This window comes from Drosophila biarmipes, chromosome X, assembly GCF_025231255.1.
Source record: "Drosophila biarmipes strain raj3 chromosome X, RU_DBia_V1.1, whole genome shotgun sequence".
NCBI classification, from domain to species: Eukaryota; Metazoa; Arthropoda; class Insecta; order Diptera; family Drosophilidae; genus Drosophila; species Drosophila biarmipes.
Window position 1 is genome coordinate 24,968,336 of NC_066611.1, and position 21,809 is coordinate 24,990,144.

Sequence of the window (21,809 nt, forward strand, 5' to 3'; positions counted from 1 at the left end):
ACTGTACCGTGGAAAACTCCCCTTTTGGTTCTCTTAAAAGTAAGGTAAATAATTTTTAATATACTTTGGAATTGAAAAAAATAATTAAAAGCAAAGATTTGTATTGCTCTGGCTTACCAACCAATAAAAACAATTGTTTAAAGGAAAATTCATTTAGCATTTCCAGTTCTATTAATAATTCTTAATTGTTCCTAATTTGAATACGCCGTAACAGGTTCTAAGCAAACCGAGTATATGTCACTTTCAAAGTTTCTTATTTTATCGTTTGCCAGCCAATGTAGATCCATTTTCCCCTCGACCTAATTGCCGACACAAGAACCCGCAAATGTATCAGATTAACAATGCACATTATTATCCATGTACTTTTAGATATTTCCCGGTTTCATAGACATTTGATACGACAGCTAAGGAAAACCGCAAGCACCACAGGGATTATCGGGTGTAAAAACATGTCCATTCGCCTTTTTTTACTAAAGTGCGCACTTGAACTGCAATTGATCCCACTGTGCGGCGTTGTCATTACTATTTGCGCTCGTTTAGGGCTTCTGATGCTTCAGATGCTGCTGCGACTATAAGTGCATGGTAATGTTTTAAAAACGCGACAGAGAAGCCTGGCGATAACAGCCAACACAGGGTCAGGGTGTGGAAAATTGGGGGGTAGTGGAAAGCTGGGGGGTCGCGAAAAGCGGGCTGGCACAACCAACAAGCGATGCCATATCAATTTTCAATTTCCAGCGCAGCAGCAACTGTCAGGGTGTCAGGGACAGACGAGCGGAACGACCAGACGGCAGACGCAGACCCACACCTAGAACCTACACTGGACGAAAAACCAACTTAAGTCTGCCTTGTCCTTATACATTCTAAAAGCAAACTTTTTTATAATTTCAACACAAGTTTACAAAACATTTTAAAATATTTATATTTTTAAGATCCTCATATCATTTCATTTCCCGTAATACTACATTCAGTATCTTGTATAAGTTTTCTTTACAGTTAAAAAAAGTAAGAAATACAAAATCCTTAAATCGCAGAAGAACCATATACAATTTTTCTAAATGGCTATTGGCAATTTTCAATTTATCACTTTTATACACTAGTTTTGTTTTCAGTGCTCTTTTGTACGCATCGCGAGCCAAGTGCGACCAGTCTAAAGACCATTAGAGAAATATCCAAATCAACAATGAAATGCAATTTTTCCACAGCAAGACAGGCTGCACAGTCAGCCAGCTAAACTATAAATTGCCCATTGTGTTAATTGAGAAAAGCAATGAGAAAATAAAAAGACACGCCACATGTCCGGCATTCTGAACAGAATTTTTGAGAACGCCTGATAAATAAAAAGAGAAAAGCCGGCGTGGCAGAAAATTCGGGGGAGAAGCATTTAAGATGGGGCATTTAATTGCAATTTGGCCATGTTCTCTGAACATTTCGACTGGCCAGCAATTATTTTTAAGCCATAATTGCATTTTATGTCGGATACAATTCCATGCATTTTTCTTGAGTTTTAAAAAGGGATTTAGAATGTGTGTTATTATGGGATTATGAAAAATGTTCGGGGGGGGTTGAGGGACTTTAAATAGGTAAAATTTGTTTACTGAAAAAAAATCAAATCATTGGATAATGCGGAACCCTGCCAATACTACAGATATCTTTAGTCTATGTGAGCTACATTTATACAACCCTCTACGTGTGTGGGACTTTAAAATTCTATATTACTTTTCTGAACCAAATTGATATTATTTCAAAACTGCTCTACTTTTTAAAAAAAGTGTAGAAAGAAATGGATTTAAATAGTAATAATATCATGCACTCCCTCTAAAGGCACTGTGCCATTTGATAAAACCATCAGGCGGCTAGGAACAATCAATGTCCATTGAAATCATGTTCCCAGGGCAATAGTTAGAGGACATGGCCAAGTGTCTGGGCAGTCGTTTATTGTCAACTCATTTGTTTTCGCTTGGCCCAATTGGAGGTTGATTTATGTCGAAAATATTTTAATTTTATTGGCACAGCAGCCCAGGTGAAACAAGAGAGGTGAAGAAGAAGAGAGCCCCCATGCAGTGGTCGTTGTAGTTGTGAGCATAACCCAGATACTCACACCGAGGCACACTGGCACACACACGGGGTGTCCTTCGTCCTTGCTGCATCTGTTTTGATAAACTGCATTGTTATGGATTCTCTTGCCGAATTTCTGCCGAATTTTTCGGCCTCGTGTCCCATTTTGGCCCACATTGCACTGGCACACACACGGCCAATACTTTGTAATCACCTGAAAACAGTTTTTGTTCAGGCGTAAGTCCTCCCGATATTTTTTCATCATCTCAGCTTTCGTTTCATTACCCCCTGGCTTTGTGTGCTCCAAGAGTCTTCACTCCGGTTTTGCGTCCACAAGAATCGAAAATATATACAAAGTTGCACAAATTGCATTGGCAAACTATTTATTCTCCCCTTATCGGCCATTCAAATCAAATTTACAGTCACAATGAAGACAGAAATGAATATTTCGGTCATTCAATTAATTTGCTTTTATTCCGAGCGAGAATTTCCCTGTTGGTATTTAGCAATTAGGCTCTTCAAATGAAATTCTATCGGCCCGAAAAGAGTTCGGCATGTGTGCTAAGTTTTTAATTACTTTGGCAAATATTTGCCCACGATGAATAATATAACAAAAAGGGCCGATGAAGCTATAAATGCTGTTAGCATTTTGCGAAAACAAAAAGAGTAGAAATATTTGTTAAATCATAATACTTATTTTGGGTAGCTATAAACTATAAACAATAATAAAATATTCTTCCTTGACACTTAAAACGTTAAAAATCTTGCCAGCCCGTATAGCTTCCCCTTCATATCAAATACCTAGGATCACCTAAGCCCACTCATTGCGAATAAGTAGGCCACGATATTATTTGTATTCGCTGATGCGAAAATAAGAATGTGAAAATTATACTGCTCCGTCTTTGAGCATGTTTAAAAATAATGCACGACCCCTCAGGCCCCCACTCCATATCAAACATTTTCAAGACCATCTACGTGTGGCAATTAATTGCGAAAGTCCTCAAAGGCAGGCAACGATTTGCGCTCCTAAGATGGATGGCTTTCGTGCGCTTTCGCCTATCTCTCAATCAGATTAATTAATTGAATTTTGTCAACCCGCACTTCAATTAATCAAAATCACACAAAAAGGCCAGAAAATGTGTTGACTTGAGGCTTTCCGCCCGCTTTCCGGCCATAAGTCCTCGGAGACTCATTAGGCCGCACAGATATACGTTGACACACATTGATAACCGTACGTGTGGGTGGGTGTGTGCCTGCCCCTAATTAACCCACTAATGCCATTTGCCGACTAACGTCGCTAATTAAGCTTAAAAATGAGTAAAAGGAAAAAGTGCACGAAAAAAGGGAGCGAGCAGAACAAAACGAGAAAAATTTTCCCTGCCTGCGGAAAAGGTCAAAGCATAAATCAGAGGGCGGAGGGCGGAGGGGCGGGCCCTGCAGGATGCAATTGCCTGGCCTGGCCCACTTTTTCTATTTTTTCACTTTTTTGCAGCCAGCACCGAAAGGGGTCACCATAAAGTTTTTCCATTTCTGGGATCCAGTTTCAGGCAATTTCATTTAGAAGTGGCTTTTTACAGGTGGGAAATGAAATGAAATCTGCCTTAACCGTGTGTCTATGGTGGTGGGCATCAGGATAGCAAGTTCAGGCGGAAGTTCATATGCGATATCTTTTACGGCCATCTGGCAGCCACTAAAGAATATACGTTCGTGCATGTGAGTTCCCCACTCGGTCATTTTTTATAGAGCCTTTGGGTGGCTTGACACGGGCGAAATGCATCGATTCCACGGGAGAGTTATTAGGCAGAATAATGTATTATATTCACTCAGGTGGCAGTCGAGTAAAACTAGTGTTCTATTACTCTTGTTACTGTGTTCGCAGGCTATTTTTAATTAACATAAGCCCAATTTTTTAACTGTCAAGCATTTCGCAGTTTTTTTATTGGTATGAAGTTAGTTGCAACAAATGCAGCACTTTTTATGTTTTCCCTGATATTTTCTACAAATAATATTTTCAGTCCCATGCCATCATTTGTAATGTATGTAGTTTCAGCCATTGCCAATGAGAAACAACCCCTTGTTTTTTCCAGTGAACCTGCCTTCGAGCTCAAAGGAAAACTGGAAGCTGAATCTGAGCCCATATTAGTACTTCTGTCTTTGGCTCTGAGGGAATCTCTGCGACTCCGCGCCGGTGGCACAGTTCCCCCAAAATGCAGGGCTCCTTCGCAGGGGTCAGGGGTCAGCGGTGACGCTGGCGATGGCAGCACAATGTATTTCAAGTGGAGCGAGTGCAAATAAAATTAAAAGACAACAAGAGCATCAACAAAGCGAAATAGAAGCAAAAAAAAGAAGTCGAAAACAAAAAATATATGGCGCCGACCTCATTTTGGAAAAAGAGGCGCTGGGTGCTGGGTGCTGGGTGCTGGGTGTTGCAACGCTGACTTGTTTTGCCACTTTTGGGTGCCATCAGCCCCCGGATTTTTTCCACCCCCCGCCCGCTGCCACTGTTTGTCTGTCGACACTTGGCGACCTCTGCCGCTGCCTCTGCCGGCGTTTTGTCATTGTGTGCATTTGGCGCGCATTTTTTCCTTTGTTTTCGCTTGTGGTTTTCCTTTTGTTTTTGCAGCATCCACCAAGAAAAAACAACAAAAAGTTTAAAAATTGAAATAATAATCCAGAGAAAAAGGCGCAAGTGATACCTCTCAAAAACAGTAAACTATGCGCATAAGATTTAGAAAAAGTTACTAAATAAAATGCTACAAAACGTTTAAGAAACTTTGTTCTTAACCTTCTTAAATACAGTGAATAAAAATGCATCCTTTTGGCTTATATATTTACCAACTTGATCAAGGACTTAGTAGGTGTCACAAAAAAAAATTAACCACGCAATAACGCAATATTAATTTGGTATAAAATTTGTATTTAAAATATTTTAAACTTTTTTGACTTACTTGTTGTAAAATTTGATGCAAGATTTAGAGGTTAATTTTTATGAACAGGGCTAGCACAAATAAATATTTTATGACTACAACTGGACCTCAAAATGTGATAAAAAGTATTTTTAAACTTTCTAAGCACATTTTTTAAGTGGTATTCTGGCCGTGCTTATTTTGTCCCACATTATCCTTGCTATTTTCCACCTGACCTCCGGTCGCCTCCAAATGTATAAACATTTTACGTGGCTTACATTCCCGTACACATTCCCGCGCGTCGAGGGCTCTGTTGTTGTTTACCCGGTTGGCCCGAGCCCATTGAGTCGCCTGGCGGCCATTTTGTCATATTTGCTGGCACCTTTGTCAAGGACGCGCTCCTTCTGACCATGTTGCGATTTTGCTCGTGCCGCATCCTTCGCTGCCACATTCCGTCAGGAGTGGCCAACCGAATTTCTGTGTTTTGCTGCGTTTTTCGTAGTTTTTCTGTGGTAATTTATAGGGGTGGTGGGGATATGGTGGAGCCCACACACACACGGCAGATCTGCAGGAAGCTGTGCAAAATTTAAAACGGAAGTCAATTGCCAGACAGTCAGCGATGGCCGCCGGAAGTGGCAGCTGCATGCAGCATCAGCAGCGCCATGTTGGTTTCCCTTCTTCATTGTTTTTTGTCATCCCTTGGCTTTTTTGGTTTTTTATTGAGTTATTGGCGCATTCATTTGCCATACGCCGCATGCAAGATTTATGCCCGCCATGTGTCATGTGGCTAAAAACAAACCTACCCCGATTTTCCCCGACGTTTTCGTCTTTTTTGCAGCCCCAACATTTCCCCAACATTTTCTCCGTTTCCCCCATTTAGCATTTACCCGTTTCCCCACCATTTCCATGGGCAAACACACCCACACACACGGAGGCTGGGCAAATTGTTTAAAAGCCTCGACAACAACAAACAAACCGAAGCGAAACGATTGCGAGACAAAAATATGTTCTCCACGCCGATCCCTCTCCTCTCCGGCGAAATGTTTGCATAATTTTGCTGGCCAAAATTCGGTTTGGAGACATTCGAAACCGGAACTGCAATTGGAATTCGGCAAACATGCTGCCCCCAAAAAGTGCCTCCAATCCCACTAAAAGCCTTGCTTTCGGCTCTGGCCAGACTTAAAAATATGCCAAAAACATTGTTTTAGGTCGCAACATGCTGTAGTTAGGGATGCGTTTTAGGTAGATCAAGGTGCAGGGAACACGATACCTACACAACAGCTTTTTGAAGACAATCTACGGTACTCTAAGATATTATGGCAACAGCAATCCCTAAAAATATATTTATTTTTCTTATTTGCTGTGATGTATTTTTTGTATCACTAAACAAGGCATAAACACTTAGTAAACACAAAAAAACTGAATTCAAGTGTATGATTTTAAAAAGTACCCAAAACAATCAAGTATTTGATATACAGCCGAGCCAAGCGCCTCGACTTTTCTGTCACACTGACATTTTGACACTGTCAAATTGTCTGATAGATGGCCGTCATATTTCATTGACTCGTAGGCTAGACAAAATATAAAAAACACAGACACTAATGCGAATTAAAGTGACAACGGACAATTGTTGCGCGGCTCATTGTTCGTCGCTGCAAAATGGGATAATAAACAAAAAAGCGAACCGTGTTTAGCAATTAAAACGAAATTAAAGGTAATTCTGATATGCAATCAAATGCGAATCGGCAGGGATGGCCGTTGGTATGGATATGGATGCAATCCAACCCAGTTCAGAAGCCGCCCTTTCTGCCCGGACTACATGTCAAAGTTAAAATGCTGACGCAGTCGCGGCTTTTCCCGCCCCGCCCCTCCCCTCCTCTCCCCGGGGAAAACCGACCCCTGACCTCAACGAAGTCGTTTATTATTTGCCGCCTGCTGTTGCGTCATAAATAAATTTTGCAGTGCATTTAACGAATTGTGAACTCACCAAAGGGAAATGCCTCGATATTCATACTGCGTATATTTATTTTATGGTAGGGTGGCTCTCTTGCAGGCCGGCACTTGGTTAATTAACACTGCTAAAGTCGGGGCTGACTGAACTTCTTCGATTTTAAGTAGCTTAATATATTTTTGTGAAGGCAATTAACTCGAAATAAGTATGTTTTTATTTACGTAAATTGCTCAAAATATTATGTGCATGTACTTTTCATCAACTTAATTTGGGATGGATTTTTTAAAATTTAAAAAGAATAACATTTTTATAGCTGTTGTATACGTTAACTTATGTGTTGTTTTTTAAAGTGCTTACTTCCGTAAAAATATTCAAACAAAACACATTGCTCAACATCAGTGCGGCCAACACTGCGTATGCGTGATATTCGAGTGCATCCATTAAAAGTAATTTGGCCTATGTAATTTGGTCACCCTGCTGCAAACACCAGTAGCTGTGTGTGCTTGCCGGCCATGTTTGTGTGCGGGTGAATATTTATCTCTTGATTTACTGTCCGGAGTCTGAATGAAGGCCGGGAGTTTTCGGGCTCATCATTATGGGCCCATTGTACAGGCCCTTTGTGAGAACAATATCTATAGGATGTATATGGCGAAGGGCGTGTTCGACCGAAGAGGCCAATGAATTAAGTCGAAATGATAATCAATTACGGGATAAATTACGGAAGAACAAGTTCCAAGTTCCACGATATAGCTAACCCGGGGTCGCCTTTAAATAGTTTCGATTTATTTTCGATATATCCCACACAACATTTTTACAGGATATCACATTGGTTCGGCCCTTGACGTTTGGCGAATTCATATGGGCCCGCGTCGTCGATGAGTTGAAAATGCAAAACTTAATGCGCCTGCAAAATTTATTCATAATTAAATATAAATTTATGCTCAATTGTGGTTCAACACGATGACGACCACCGCACGTGTGCATTTTCTTGACCCCCCAGCGCCCCTCAGTGAAAACACCATTTGTCAACTTTTCCCTGTGTGGATTTATGATAAATTCGCTCGAAGTTCGCTCAATCATCGTCGTCGTCATTAGTTCCGAACAACATTTTTCCAGCACATTTATTCTTGCACTCCATGCAAATGTTATTCAAATAAATCACAATGAATGCGTTTATAATCATTCGAAATTAAACAGGGAAAATCCATCCCAGTTAGAACTGGAAAAATAGTTGTAAGTTGTTTTTTTTCTGCACTTATTTTTTTGGTTACCCAATATTTTGTATGTCATTAATATTTATTGGATCTGCCCACACTTAGTATAAATTATAAATTGGAATAAGCCATTTTGTGGAGTGGGCCGAGCCACTGAGCCGTGTAAATATACCCACTGAGTCGTAAAATACATACAAAATGGGCATTTTTAGAAAATCTTTCCACTCAATCGATACAATATTGTGCTCGGCATATTAAATACATCAAATCCTGTGTATATTTATAACAAATGATTTGCGATTTCCACAGAGCTGATGAACCGCAGGGTGGAAAATGGAAAATGGGCGCAGAGCGGGGGCGGAAAATCCCGAACAACAATAAAGTTTAATAACCCAAAGGAATCCGGCGAGGAGACGCGTATAATCAGCATCATCAGCGACATCAATTTGTTTTCCCCGCCCACTTTCCCTATATAGGCGCAAAGCTGTTAAAGTGTAAATGACGTGTAAATGGGCGACCCAAAAAAGAAAACATAAACGGAACACTTTTAGGGCAAGAGAAAGGGAAAGTATTTTCCCGCCCATTTTCCGAGCCGTTTGAAAGGCGAGACAAGCACGAAGTCTATACATACAATTCACATTTCACTCATGTTTGTTAATAGAACAAATTGTGAACCAGAAATCCGTACACTCCAAAAAGGAGTAACAAAATCAAATCAAGAACGAATTTTCTTTCTTTAAGAACAAAATTTTCAAATGAAGTACAAATATTTACAGTCCAAAATCATGATCTAAAGACTAAAGTAATTGCCTTGGGTACGCCTTGGGTATTGCCTAAAGAACAAATCATTTTTATTTCCGAAAACATTGCAAAGATTTTTGAGAACTTTCGTTCTCAAATTACTCGTTCTACGTTTTCTGGGTGCACATACTTTCTTATACATATATTTTCCCCTTCTATACTCCATAGATTTTTTTAACAATGCCAGCGAAACTCAGACGGCCACTTAAAAAACTTTAGCGTGCAGTAAAAAACACCAGAAGGTGTGAGAAGCGACCGAAAATGAATTTCCCTCGAACCCTCGAAAATATTTTTTGAGTTGGGTAAAGTTCGGCTCATAATTTTCATAAATCAAAATGGCCTTTTCAATTGCTTTCTTTTGTGATGAGCACACAGGCACAGTCGGCTGTTCCCGCGATTCCTTATAATTAAATCATAAATTATGAACAAAAATTATATTAGCTCAATGGATGAAAACGGGAAAAAAGCTGGGGGAGCGACTAACAAATATTTCTTCATTTACATGATTTATTTCGGTGATTTCCTATTTGGAAATGGAAAATTCAGATGAGAAATCTGGTGATTGTTTTCGGCGCAAAAATCTGAATCGAAATGTGGGTGAAGGGGTGAAGGCTTTTGCGTTATTTGCATTTCGGATAATAGTGATTATATTTAAGGTCAAATGGCTGATAGAATTCGTTTTATTTCGGGGATGCCATTTAATGGGAATTTATGTTAAAAAAACCAATTGCCATTGCTGTTGTGGCCGCAAAGGCAGGCGAAGTTTATAATTAATGTGCAATTAAATTGTCGCCTTGCGTGGAACCGGGTTTCGAGTGAGGTGACGAATGCGCTGGGTCCCCAGGGGCTGTGCTTTATTACGCATACGTCATGTGGGCCCGTAGCCACCCAATCAACCCCCAGCCTCTCGCCTTGATTTGATTTGATTTATGCCCTGCTGAATGCAAAGCGAGCTGGCAAATGACTTAATATTTATGGAAAACATTACCGCAATATCCTGCTTGCTAGACAGGCAGACAGACAGACAGACACCATATACTCGTATGTACTCACATACATGTTCCTGTTGCAGCGTTTTATGTTCTTTTAATTTGCCCACCCGCCGCGGAAAGGGAGGAGCCTTTTCAGTAGGTGGTGGAAAAGCGAGCGCCCGTCTCAAGGGCGCCGCAAAAACCGCGACACACGAAAGTGGGTGGCAAATGGCTGCGGTTGAGCTAGGATCGCAATAGCAAATTTTCGTGCAAAAATCAAAAAGTTTCACCGCCCGCCAGCGATTCGTGAGAAATTCGCATAAGTCCTCAGATTTCCAGGCTCGGGGGCTGTAATAAAATATTTATTACTCCACTTATAGATATGCATGTACACCACAGCTGGGCGAATTCCGCAGAACATTGAACTGCACGGGAGCAGCGCTTTCAGGTTAATCGAAAATTCAAGCTGCACATGTTGGTGAATTTATAGGAAGGCCAACTGTCATTTTGCATAATTTTGCTATGGTTTTCTAAAAAAAACTAAGCACCAAAAAGGCACAGCGATGTCCAATTAATCGGAGCCTTAAACTCTTCAAGAGCTATATGCACTCTCATATGGCTCTTTAATAATATTTGTAAATACGAAAAGGACGAATATTTATTACCTTTATTCTTTTAAACATCTCGTTTGAAGCCAAACTTTCCAAAGCTCAAAACGAAGTTTCCAATAGAACTAAGCAAACCCAAATATGTTAGCCATTCTATTGTCTTTGCACACATATTTTTACCAGACCATTTTCTTGAGAGCTTCATAAATAATCCAGATACTTTTGTGTGATTCCCCAAAAGGTTTTTGCTTCAAATGGTGCAAACTACATATGTGCATGCGTAAGCTTAAGAAGATGCAAGAATAAACACCTCGGGCGATGCTCGCCGCTTTTAAACTCCTGGGGGAAATCATTAATGCAGTGCAAACCCTACTTTTTGTGATGCCACATTTCCTGTTCCATCTCTATTTATCCAGTGCCAGTATCTCCATCGTCTTTAATCGCAGTCATCGAAGAGATCCAACTAAATATTTGCAAAATTCTCATGCTCCTTTGAGCGACAAGCAGACGACAAACAAAAGCAAACAAATCAACAACACACAGTTTCTGCTGTTATCCGAGCGCTTACAAACGGACTTTACACTGGGCACAATACCCAAGCCCCGACCCCAGATGCCTTAACCCGCAGCAGGTCACCCTTAACCCACAAGTGGCCCCGAGTCATTTCTAATGCGAAAACTATCGACAGTCCGAGTGGACTGCTGTAACGCTTACTGCCACTATTTACTGGCTGGTGTTTGCTGTATCTGTAAACGAATCAAATTGAAAAAGGCAAATGCGAGTGGCAGTGCACTGAGCGAAAGGCAGGGGGCGATTCACTGCGGAAATGCAATGCCCACTCACTAGGTCTTTGAGATCAGTCTTTTAACAGGCTCTTGATATTACTGAACAGCTGGACGGACTGTAAAACAATTAAAGCATGGCACATAATGGTGTAAAACTTCAGAATCAGGTTACACCCCCAAAAAAGTCTTCATTTTTTTAGGAGTAGAATTATTTAACACTTCCAAATTCAGTGCGAGTCTATAATTGCTTGAAGGTTATGAAATACGAACAAACAGGAAAACTGTTTTTCCTTTCCAAAAATTGTGTAATAAATTGGAAAGATAAATGTTAAAATAATTATTTAATTGGGAAAATGACATGGACTTTGTCCATCTTTTGGGGATACGACTTTAAACATCCTACAAAACACGGAATACAAATATGTAAATATTGTTGTACTCTATTTCCACGCCATTTCGCACTGTGCAGCCAGCACTCCCCTCTGCGCCTGCCGCCCCATTGCAATCCAATGCTGCTCAGAAGTGAGCAGATGACATGACAAATTTCGCTGGGCTGCAGTCAAAGTTAAAGCTGAAGCTGAAGCTGAAACCGAAATCCTAAATCGAAGCCCCAAAATCTGAAATGTGAACGAGAGCAGAGCTGGGGTTCTGAGATCGGGGAAGACGGTATTCGATGCTGACAATTCAATTGTCACATCCGCTTATAAAGTTGGCAACCGTGGCTGGGACAACGAAGGAGAGAACATTTCAAGGTTAACTCTGGCCGAATCATGGCGAAAAGTCCGAAGGCAAAAAGCCAGACAACTTTAATTTCACTTCGCCTCGCTGAGCTGGTGTCTGGTGCTTCGGATACCTATTTCGATTCAGAGCCAGAGCCAGAATCAGATTGGGAATCAGATTCAGGTTCAGACTCAGTTACTTCTGCCATTGCTATGACTGTTTCCTGTCTGTCTTCCACTTCCTGCCCTCGATTTTAATTTGGCCGCCCTTCAATTTCACAGATACACGACGTCGCCATCGTTACTGGGGAGATTGCGAGGGGCGATTAAGCTGGGGCCACTCAAGAATTGAAAATTTCCCCCGGCTCATATTTTATTTCATTTCAAGCCACAAAATCAAGTCGAGCGTCAAATCACTCAAACAACTCTTGGCGAGCACCTCATCTCCGCCCTGAATTTATTTCTTTTCGGCTGTGTGTCGCCCATTAAATATTTAAACATAATCCCGTGGGGAGAATCGAAAGCAAATAGCTTATGATAAACAAACATTGTCCTGTCAGTAAACGACTGGAAATAAAACTCTCGACAAAGTACGTTCGGGATATTTATTTGCCCCTGGGCTGTTTAGTGTCGAATCAATTTATATGCACTGCAAAGTAAACAAGTCGGCGAAGTGGCCCTCAAATTGCAGTTAAATAGTTTTCTGCTTTTTCTGCAAGCCAGTTTCGCATTGCGTTTGTAATGCGGTTAGATACTTTTTTTTAACACTAATGGAAAATATTTTAATTGCTTTTTTGACTTGGACTTCCCTATAACATACCTACATACCAGTCAAATATTATACTTGACCATCTGGATGATTTATTTACCTAATATAAGTGCTCACTCAACGCTCCCTACAATGTATTTATAGATACTATAGACCTATAGCACATAGGAAGTATTCCGGTCTCTAGTAACCTTTCCCCATATATAGGAACATATTCTCTCAAATATAATCGCTGCCGACTCTTTCCATTCACATTTCTAATGCGTATTTATGAGGCAGCTTAATTCTATAGGACTGGAGACTCGTAGCTATAGTTTGTGTGTTTTGCGTTTCATCTTCTCAAAGCTTTTTATAATTATACATGGGGTCGCCCTTCCCCTCTCGTGGGGAAATGTAGAAGAAACAAAGCGAAAAAGCGAAAAGTGTTTGAGATAATATTATTCGAATGGAAATCAACGAAACGACCTGAAAACGCGGAGACGGCGCTGATAGCGATAGCCCCGGGGTCACCCTCTATCTGGGAACGAGTGCTCACATGCGGGGCACTCACTATACACCACTGGGCGTGCTGTACATAGGTACTTATATGCGGCGTCTTAGCCAATCTACACGTAATCCAATTGCCCTCGTCGCCGTCGAAGAAGCTCTCCAGCAATTGTTTTTGATTATTTAATTTGCCAGACTTTTGCTTTGATTTAGTTTCGTTCCGATCCCCATTTCTTCCCTGTTTTTGCTGGCCAAAGCTCCGCTCTGGAGGGCCTTGAGGCGGTTCAGCCGACCACAAGATGTGCCCTTAGCCCTTGCTTTGTCTTTGCCTATGATTTACTCCTGCCGCAGTTCGGGGACCTTGAAAGCATGGCGGCGCATTGTTGGCCCTCGTTGTTTTGGCCCACAGACCACAGTGGGCGACGAAGGCAGGTCGCCGAGTGGCGGAGGGGCTGCGGAAAAAGCCAATGGGTAGTTCGAGTATATCCGCTCAAAAGTCTCAAAAAATGGTGCCTAGAACTGCATTTCAGTAGTGCTTGAAATACCCAACGGATCGTAGAAAGTGCTTGAAATACCACACTTTTTATTATTTGCTTGCTAAGAAGCACATTTATTATGAAATGACTGCAAATGTCTCAGAAAAAAATTGTTCCCTGGTGCTTCATTCCGGAAAAACCGAAACCAAAGTGCTTGAAATAATCAACTGATCAAACGAATATATTTTCTAACAAACAACACTTGAAATTTAAAAAAAATATATATTTTAAAGCACATCAAATATTTCCTCTTTTCACAAAGCGGTTACTCTCCCAAATGTAAAACTAAGTACTCTACCCGCATTAATCAAGATTAATGGATAATTACTTTTGCATAGTAATAAAAAGTTGGGTTTTTGAACAGTTTTTAGCCTATTATTTTTTATAGTACCACTTTTAGCTCTTGCATAGGATTTTGGGTATAGTGGGAAAATCGCTGAGCAAATTGTTAGGAGAATCGGACACTAAATTGGAAACCCAATGGTCGACTCTTGAGAGTTTGGTGTCGGGTCTTCGAAAGGACGTGCAACATGGCTGGCAACAATTCCACCTAGATGGCTCTAGCCCCTCCACCCCCTCCACCCCCTCTCCACCCCATTCACCCCCTTTTGGCCTTTGTCTCTGTGCATTTGGCTTGACAGTCGCAGCAACCAAAAGTGCGCCATGAGCTTTTGTTTTCGCCTTTCCTCGCTTCTAGTTTTGTTGCATTCCATTTTCTCCTATTCTGTTCTATTTTCCTTTCTGTGTTGCACAAGTTTCTTGGTTTTTCCTGCGGTTTTCCCGACTTTGGGGAACATTTTGGAGCAATTTTGGCAGGCTTGCATTATTAAAACACGTCCACAGCTCAGAGGAAATCCGAAAAGCCGAATACCTCTGGACACACAATCGTCTTCCCAGTGTGCTGCGGGCACAAGTTTCAATCGCAGCTAATTGTTTGAGTCAGCGGCAGCTGCCGGAGCAGCCCCACAAAAATCCACGTTCCTCGCCCCCACAAATTAAGCTTCTCCCGGACAACAAAACCCAAAAAAGTTGCGAATAATTGGCTTGCGGGTCGGGGATAATCGAATATAGCTTAGCCCCATAGAAATTATTTGTGGCGAAAGTTTCGCCCGTCTAGGCAAACTTTGCGACTCGTTTTGCATAACAGCGATATAATTTTTGAAGCATTTTCCCGACCCTGACATGGTAGCATTTAATTGATTTTGATCGATAGTGGAGGACTAATTGAATTTGGTCTTCGTTTTGGGCCGTTTCAGTTTATGCACTTGACTGTGATAGATGGGTTAATTGTTAAATTGGCCCTTGTGGGCTTGAGATTGTGGGCAAACCTCGCTTTACACTCCGAGAACCTAAAGCTAGCTCTTAAAAAATAGAGACTTCCTAAATTTGTGGGACATTTAAGGCAGCAAAGAAACAATGCAGTTGTAGACCCAGTCGTAAACAATATATAAAGACCATAAATACGTAGATCGCCCAATACCGAAACAATGGAAATACAAACAGGCAGTTGTTTTCTCCGCAAGAATATAAACAATGCAACATTGAGGCCCAGCGTAGGTTTTTGCAGCTGAATTTTGAGCCAACAGCAACAAATATACGTATGTTTCTTTTCCGAGCAGATTTAAATTTTATGGGATTGACTGGCATTGGGAATTTCTTGGTAAACATGAAGTAAACTTAATGGTAATGCTAACAAAAGTAGATCCAACATCAAACAGGGCTATAATAGACACGTTATCCCCGACGGTTGTCGAGAGCGTTTCCCCTGCCACCTTCAAATCAGTTCGCCTTAAGTTTTCCTGATTGATTGGCCGGCAGCCACAAGACTTTGCCCACTTTCCCAGCCCAAAGGCAGCGGAACAAAAGTCGCAGTAAATTAATAAGCCCGCCGCACACGCGGGGGGCAGCTGGGAGCCCCAGCCGCAGCCCCAGCCCTCCTTGCGACTAAATAGTAACACATACTGACCTGACCTACTCTCCGGTTGGGGTTGGCAGCACGGGATCCAGAACGGGAACGGAGCAGCCACGGTAGCGCAGCGGTGGCGGTGGCGAAAAATATCATAAAGAACAAAACACAAAAAGTATATGTAGAAAAAATATGGAAAATTTTGTTATGGAAAAAATAGTACTCTGAGTGGCATAGGCTTATAAGTACGAGTGCTTGGGCCTACACTGGGCGGAAAGCGCGGCGAGGCGACCCTTGAAAGCAGACCACTCGGTACTTCGAAGGTGATGATATGCTGCTTGCCTCTCAAGTTAGTTGTCAGTTATCATTAAATTTTGAAAAATAAACTGTGATTTAGTTTTGAAAAACAAACACATTATTAGACTTCGAACTTGGGAAAGTTTAACCAACGAATTAACCAGGCTTTGGATAGCATCGAGGAACTTGATCATAAATAAATGTCAAAACAAAGCCAGATATCCTCCTTAATGTTCTATTTGCAGCTTGGGAGCTTGGAAGATTCCTAAGAAATTAACCAACATCGCAAACTGGATCTTAGATATCATATGCCATCAGTATCGAGTGATAGGCTTTGGTCTGCAACCAATATCGGGTTGGTCGAGTTTTCCTGCCGTGTAAAGTGGAGATTGGGAGCCTTTGGAGCCTTTGGAGCCCTAGTAGCCCTAGTAGCCCTTGTAGCCCCCGCCGTTTGAAGCCCCGTGCAGCCCCGATCCCGGCGAGAGTCCTTCACGCTGGGCCCCGGAACACGCGATGTTACTGGAGGGGAGTTCCCACACACACGTCTGTGTGCAGGCGGGCGGGGGGAGGAAGACCCTGTGTGTGCATTTTCCAGGGGCCTGCAGGGGGTGGGCACGGCTGACTTTACTCTGACGGACTGTTGCGTGTTTTGGAGCCAACAACTGCGACGTACTCGTTGCCATTGTTGTTGTTCTTGCTGCTCTTGCTGCGCCTGTTGTTGTTGCGGCTTCTATATACTTTCTATTGTATTATATTTTATATGGTTTGACAAAGCCCCAAGCCACTTAGACAAACTGCTTCAACTTTCCGCCCTGCCCGGCTCTTGTTGCTGTTTATTATTGTTATTTAATGTTTATAGTTCGCCGAACAAGACGCGTGGTGGACGTGGGTGGTTTTCGGGGCGGGGAGTCCCCCGCTATCGCAGAGAGAGGCGTAAGAAAAGGCATTATTAGCCATGTATATTAGATGACGTTACACGACTCGGCCTAAAAATGGAATAAAAGAACCACAAGCGGAGGACCTCAAAGCAAATTGCTCGACAAAGTGGAACACTCAACACTGATCATTGCAATTACGTTCCCATTTAAAGCTCGGCTTGGTGTTAAAGAGTTGAATTGTTTAATAGGCCTGATCTTGTGACAAATTGTAAAGAGATCTGCTAGATTTATTGTTCGTTTTGAAGTTTCGATTTATATTATTTTACACCAGTCTCCAGCGGATGTAAGACGATAAACAAATCATTTTAAGTTGCTGAGCTTCTTTGAGCACTTAATTTTATTTTTAGAATTTATTTATATTTTGAATTGACACTGGAAAATCCTTACAACTTGTGATCAAAGAAAGGGTGAAGTTATTTACTTCTGAAGCACGCAATTTAAATTGGAAGTTAACATTAATTCATACAGATCAATAACTCGAAAGTTGGGCTCTTCGAAACAGTTCCATAGCATCATTTGGACCTCCAAAGTTCGCCCAACCAAAAGTGGTTGAAATTGGGTTCTAAAACGCTTCCTGAATTTTTGAACTTGGCACATCATTTTTCGAATTCGAATCAATCATCAACATCAAACAACTGCAAAAACCACCTTCGAATTGCTAATTAGCCAGAGGCAGAGACAGGGAGAGAGAAACCAATAAGAAAAGAGGCAAAAAGCGGAGATGACGATCACGATCACGATCAATGCGGTCTCACACACTGGAACAAAAACGGTATATGCAAATGGGTTTTAATTGAGCACAACAACAATGACAACTTCGCAGATTGGATTCACTTTGTTTTTAGCACTTTTCGCTGGAAGGATGATTTAATGGCACACAAACAAAAAAGCGAACAACACAATTAAAAAAATGTTTAAGTTGTGAGAAAAAATCCCAAATCATTAGCACTTTAATTGCGTTTGGGGTTTATTTGGTTTTTTGCAAGTTTATAGGGGTTTTTGTTGGTTTATAGTGGGGCTTTTTGTTGTTTTTCTCAATCGGAACGCGTTTAGTGAAATCACCGGCTTACGTACGTTTGAAATTTGCGTCAAAATCGCTGAGAGCTGCGTCGGCTGAGGAGCTGAGAGTAGGACCGTCGGGAGCCAACTGACACCTTCAGTGCGTCGATTTGCACTGAGCCAGTGAAGCGCCAGTGTAGCGCCAAAAACCGGTTCGGCTCCCCTCCAACGGGCCACGCTCGCTCGGGCCCCTTCGGCAGACTGGCCTTCGTGCCCGCATCGCCGCTCTCTTTCCCGCGCTCCATCGCTCCCCCCAGTTCCCCAGATCCCCAGCTCTCCGCTCTCCATCTCCTCGCTCTCGGTTTCAATGCCAAGCGCCAAGCAGCTGTTTCCAGCGTGGATTTTGTTGTTTTGGTTTTATGTCGCGCTCGCACGTGAGCGAGTGTGAGAGTGTTTGTTTTGTAAGCGGCAAGTGCAACGCTTTCGAATACCGTACGCCTTTCGAAACTGCGGTGGTATTGGTTGCAGCCCCAGAAAACAAAATGGGAAATTTCAAGAGCAAACGGTAATCTCAAAACCGAATACTTGTAAATTATGTTCTTACGTATGTGTGTAAGCACGCGTATGCAGCCGTAAAACTAAGAGCAGTGTGTTGGGAAACAACAGGCAATGTATGGAATGAACTGAAAATCTCATGAATAGAGAATTGGAATAGAACCGTAATTTCGTGCCGTTCCAATGGGAGAGGGTTCCAAGAAGGGTTTAAAATAATGCATACTAATAAAAAAAGCAGTAGGTGCTATCAAAATAAGCTATTTACGATGTTAAATGTGTTTGTTTTCCTATTTATTTATGCGAGGGTGGAGGCATATGGGCATGCCCAACATCATACCCCTGTGTACCCTGTAGCTTGCCACCAACAGCTGGCAGAGAAGAAGAGAGAGCAGCAAGCCAGTTAAAAGAAAGTTAGCAGCGCCATGATTTTAATTGGGAATCGTTTATGGCGCACAGATTCTTCTAATCCAAATGAGTTATTCGGCCATTAGGAAGGCTATTACTGTCCCTCGCTTCCACTGTGCCGCCCGCTCAGCCGCGCTCTCTGCTGACTGCTCTCTGCTCCACGTGCTTTTCCTTTGATACCCTACAAAAGAGCGAGATTGTTGGACTTTGAATGCTGAAAACCAAACTGTATTTTTGCCTTGAAAAATGCAGCATTTATTAAAATTGATTCCAAAGGTCCCACATAATAATTGTCTTAATAAATACATTGATCCGAAATTTTCGTAATACTTACAACACTGTTGTAGGGCATCTTGAGAGTCGGCGATTCCGACCTTATACCTTTAGCTGCCCCTCCTAATGTTGCTATTATTATGATGACGTCTGTTGTTGTTGTGCCACAAGTAAGGCACAGCGAATTTTTCAAGTTCATCATGTCGCCGCTTATTTTAATTTTAATCACACAACACAAAACATGAGCCGCGACTGTTGTTGTGGCTTTTTGTGTTACATTTTAATGTTATGCGGCCTTTGTTTATGCACACAAAACATTCATAGAAGTGCCCCAGGGTGGACTACAATTGTTCCTTAAATTTAAGGTCACGCGGTGAATTTTATAGGAAACTGTTTCAACAAATAAAAGTGAAGGAAAAAAAGGGTTTTGAACGATGTAGCAAGGGCTTAAATAACTTAGTTTTCTGTATTTATTCTGGCTGTTAGCAAAAAACAATTTTGTTAACTGTTTTTGTTCGCTCAAAGTCCACCCCAAGAAGCATATATTTTATGGGATGTTTTGTGGACCCTCCTTACATAGACTTTGGGCCATGAGATATTGAGATCCACACACACAGAACACACACCAGCACATATCAAAAGATAACTGTAATGTTGTAATGTAGTCCATTTGCGACAAATATGCGCACCCAAAAAATGCTCCTCGGACAATGGCTGAAATTGTTCGCATATTCATGACCGAATTACCCACATTCGGCTGGCGGCTGAGCGAGAGGGGAGGCGGTGGAGGGGGCGCGAGGCGGGAGGCGGGGCAGATGACTGGACACAGCAGAACAAACAAAACCATTGGCAAGGCACGCAAATCTCGGCTATGACCAAAATATTTGCCAAAGTTCGCCGAGTCCCAAAAAAGCCGAAAAAAATGTACACTGAAGAAATCCCGATACGCAACCTTGAACCCTGTTTTATTCGTTATTTATCCTAAATGTTCTTTTAAATTGCTCATACGACACGTGTGCCTTTGGTATTTTTCACAAAATATGCTAGGAAGCTTAAAAGCGGAGAACCATAAAAACTATTTTTAAGTTTAAATCTACGCTGCCAATATTGAAATACATTTTTGATGAAGGGCAACAGTGCGTATGAGTGATGTACGTATGAGTGATGTACGTATGAGTGATGTACGTATGAGTGATAATAGTATGAGTGATGAACGTATGAGTAATGCGAGTAAGTATTCTTTTCTTGATTTAGATACATATTTTACTAGTTATATTTATACAAATTCGGTTGTTAATGCCTATATAAATCATCATTAAAATACAATTTAACCTTAAGAGTAAATACATTTACTAGCCATTAGAACCCTTTTGTTATAGATTATTCCACAGAAAATTAACTGTAAGCTATATTTGCTTTAACATTTTCCCGAATTCCATCTCGTAGTAATTTTTTCGAGTGTGCTAGATGAGTAAAAAAGCGCTGCCAAGAAATCAAAGCGAGAGAGTGCGAAGCAGCGGGGTGAAGGACGAAAATCATGAAACCAGGCCGGATATATTAGCCAAGACAGGACAGGGCCAGCATCATCGTTCCATTTTGCTGCCTGCGTCAATGACAACAAATTCGCTGTAAGTCCTCCCCAAAAACGAGCAGACTTCCGCCATTGACGATGGGCAACTAATATTTGCCAAGCGTAAAGTAATAAAATATTTCTTAGCTCAACAAATGCAATTGAATGTGAGGCGCAGAGCCGAGGACACGAATCGAAATGGAATCGAGTCCGAGGAACGCGAAGGGATACAAATTAGATGCGTTCAAGAGCCACGAACTGAGTATGCTCTATTGGGAGGTAGATAGTTGGGAGAATGGTAATCCAAACAAGAACTGAACCGGAAAAATTACTAGAAAATTAGAAAAAAAGATTTTATATTATTTAAATTGGTTCTAAAGTTTTTAATTTAGTGCTGAAGCCTATTGGATAAATTGCAATTTCATTACTAACCATATTATACATTAATAAAGTAGCATGAAACAAACCTTAATAGATATTTTATACTATAGTTACGATAGGATATTTGCATTTTGTTGGTAATACCCTGTCTCCGCCCCTACCAAGCCTCCCGCACACTTCACACTTCGCCTGGACTTCAGAACTACTTTTTCTGATTTTTATTTGCCTCTTTTGGAAGCACTCTCGTGTCATTTTAATGCCCACTCTTCGCTTTTCTATTCGGAGGAATATGTGTACGTAAAAGCTTTTATTGTCGTTTGTTTGCTTTAGAATGCAATAAAAATGTTATGCCAAAGGATAAATAAATACGCCTGCATGTTGCCAAAAATCAACATGCAACTGACACGATATATCTATCGCCCTATACCATGTACGTACCGTATAAAGGAGGGCACATAAGGCAAAGATGACCAACAGAAGGAGCAAAGAGCTGAAAAAGAGTGCTCGAAAGCGGGTATGACAATAGTGGCTGACTGCAAACGAACTATAAAGAAAGCTATCGAAATTGATGGGCTTTTACTGTCGAAAAGAGTGTGAAAACAAGGGGAACCAAATAGGAATGTGATGTTTTAAATTTAAATGTAGTGGTCTATAAGTCTATAATTTGTTATAACATAGTTTTAA

At 41.4% G+C, this 21,809-nt stretch overlaps 1 protein-coding gene across 3 annotated transcripts in view; it reads right to left on the reverse strand.

Moving 5' to 3' along the window:
- LOC108027550 (RNA-binding protein FUS) overlaps positions 1–18,131 on the reverse strand; it is an 84,425-nt gene extending 66,294 nt beyond the window's left edge. Inside the window, exon 1 of one of the 3 annotated variants that reach the window (XM_050888941.1) lies at positions 18,015–18,128. The gene's annotated coding sequence lies outside the window, so the exon portion shown is untranslated. Of the gene's footprint in view, positions 1–18,014 lie in introns of all 3 variants that reach the window. The other 2 variants (XM_050888943.1, XM_050888945.1) reach the window with 2 other exon arrangements.
- Positions 18,132–21,809: the final 3,678 nt, after the last annotated feature.